The 2,904-nt window shown below is 32.7% G+C and overlaps 1 long non-coding RNA gene across 1 annotated transcript; it reads left to right on the forward strand.

Annotated features, from left to right (window-relative positions):
- Nucleotides 1-1,810: 1,810 nt before the first annotated feature.
- LOC145052661 (uncharacterized) lies at nt 1,811-2,448 on the forward strand. Its single transcript, XR_013684125.1, has 2 exons — nt 1,811-1,947; nt 2,034-2,448. It is a non-coding gene; the product is annotated as an uncharacterized LOC145052661 (long non-coding RNA).
- Nucleotides 2,449-2,904: the final 456 nt, after the last annotated feature.

Here is a 2,904-nt window from a genome sequence, read left to right on the forward strand (position 1 = left end):
CCATAAGAAATAGATCTACACCAAGGTTCTTTATTATAAATCTATGTCGTGTATATAGACCTACAGTATATGATACCTCCTGGATTAACAGTTATAAAGCTAGGTGTCAATTCCAGGATTTGATCCTTATGAAGGAAAACATACCATCATAAAAGTCTCTCTTTCACCCCTTTCGATACATTCCTCTCACAAACACACACGGGATACATAATCCACAAAATCCATGACGACAATTCTTCAACTCATAAAATTTGTCGTTCACTAGGGTCACTAACGCGAATCTTAGATTATTAAGATTTTCGAAGCGTAGTGAAATTAGTTAAATAGTTAAATTAACCTAACATTCGACTATTGTGGCGATAATAATTTGAGTAGTTCCTTACTTCAGCCGATAAGGAAGATGTTCGTTCGCGTAGCCGAATACTGACTTATGTCGATGTTCGATAAGTTGCATAATTTGTATGATATATAATTTATTAGGTAATAATCCCCAAAAATCAAAGAATTAATTATATTATCATATGTGACGAGTTTCGTATCACAACTAAAATAATTTATATTTTTATAGTAATTTTAAAAATAAATTATATCGTTTACTTAGCAATAGTTTCCACATTATGATCGGGAGTATAATAATAGTAATAGATTTTTGTTATATTTTTAATTAATTATTATATATTTGTCAAATCTTTGTTTATAGTCGTTTAAGACAATGTACATTTTCGTTGTACACAATTTTGTTGAATAGCATATTTTGTTATGTATATAATGTCTTTTTATGCTTTCTCAATATTCTCGTGTACATATATACGACGAGTATTACAATTATAATTCATCGAATAACTTATATCTTCATATTAATCTACTTATAATCGTGTGATTTTTATTAATATTAATTAATATATCACTACAAGGTATAAATATCTCATTTATAGCATTCTACTATTACTTATATAATTTATTAACGCTTTATACCTTTTAGATTGTTATCATCATAAAATCTTAACCAATAATAAAATATGATGTTATTTTATGTAAAAACAAAAACTTGAAAATCATCAAAACTTAAAATAGACACTCATGTATTCTTCCACAAAATTAAAACTGTAAAAGAGGGGCCGTAGAAACTCACTTTCGAAGCGTGATCTGGATCTAGGCTCGCTTCGTGAAGCTTGTTGTGAGAAACCGCAACTTAACCACTTTTGGACTTCAAAACATTTCCGGGTTTGTTTGGTAAAATATCAAAATCAAAGAATTTCTTTTTGTATTGAATTAAACCAAAAGGGACTATTTTTGATCATTTAAAAACAGCATAAGGACCATTTTGTAAAGACTAAGTCCAATACGATTTTCCTTGAAAGGATTTATGTGAAAGGGGTCAGTTTTAATTTAAAGGATTAAACACAGGGACTGTTTGTGTCAAATCCATTAGATGGACAAAAGGAACGCGTCTTCTTAGTTCATTCATTAGGTCGACCAAAGGAAAAGGAACGAACACTTTCATCAGGGTATCGATCGGAGGTGAAACGGGAACAGATGCATAAACCAAGGGCCAACATCAAATTCCAGCAAGCCTTTCTTGTTTCCGATGAATCATCCCCGGCACCAAAGGAAAACGAAGGGAGAAGGGATCTCCGGTGAAGACCTGCGAATGAATCCAGGGAGTGGAGGCGGCGACTGTTGCCGATCGAAGGGAGTACCACCAGTGCTCAATCGGACTTAAGAAGGAAGAAGGGCAAGAGTCGGCTCTTCGGCGGTGATTCGCAAAGGTAATAGGGAGGCAGCAACGGATTTTGCTGTTATCTGTGGTGGTGAGAGGGAGGCTGTTCCGGCAGCTTCCCTTGGTTATTCTTGTCTCCGATCTGGCAGTAAGCATTTCACCAACGAGGGGTGAAAGAATCCAAAGCACGTGGGTGTTTTGAGGTTTGTTTCAATTAATCTGGCAAGGTACAAGAACAACAAAACTTCTTCTTTGATTGTTTAGATAGGAACTGATAAAGGATTGGATATATGGGGTTTGTTTTGATTAACAGGGAATGAGTAAGAAAAGAATCAAAAGAAGAGGTTAATGGCCTCTTGCTGTTTCTTGGCAGCCACGATCAAAGAAGAAAAGAAAGAAGAAGATGAAGAACCTTTAGTATGTGGGTTTGTTGTTTTCATAGTTTGAAGAGGTTACAAGAGTCTTGAGTGTGTTTTTGTATAACACAATTGTGAATAGTTTTGGGTTAGATGAAGTGTATAAGAACGTACTTCATTTATTGTTGTACATTTAGAGAGCCTTAGAAGCAAACTACTTCACATGTATTTATGTATTTATGTATGTATTAACATGTATTTTCTATATGTATAAACATGTATTGAGTGATGTGATAGAAAATATAAATATAGATTCCATAGTTATATAGTTGAAAGTTTAAATTCAATTATGTATGATTCAAAGTGTCAAAAGTGCAATGTCATATTTGGATATCTTAAAAATGATAATATTTTCTTAACTTTCTCAATTTGTGTGCCTTTGATCCGGATATGAAATAATTTTTCTAAAAATAACAACTTATAATCTCGGTTATAAGGTTTCTAAATAGTGAAACGGATCTTAAATCCGATAAGTAGAACTACGGGAAAATCCGTTTAAAGTTTAACGATTTATAGGATCCGATTCAATCTCAACGATAAGGGTTTTGAGTCGTTTTAAGATGTTCTAAAAATAATTATGAAAATAACATATTTAATATATATTATAAGCATAAAATTTTCACGCAATTGGTCTATATTGCATAACGGTTCGCGGTGGTTTGACCGTCGAACTCTGACCAATTTTTACCGGTTGTTACAAACAAATTTTAGAACTATGTCTAAAATACAATAAAAAATGGATAGAGGTTTATGCTTATTTGATTATGT

The sequence above is a fragment of the Lactuca serriola genome, chromosome 5 (genome assembly GCF_051521515.1).
Source record: "Lactuca serriola cultivar US96UC23 chromosome 5, Lser_US96UC23_V15, whole genome shotgun sequence".
Taxonomy (NCBI): domain Eukaryota; kingdom Viridiplantae; phylum Streptophyta; class Magnoliopsida; order Asterales; family Asteraceae; genus Lactuca; species Lactuca serriola.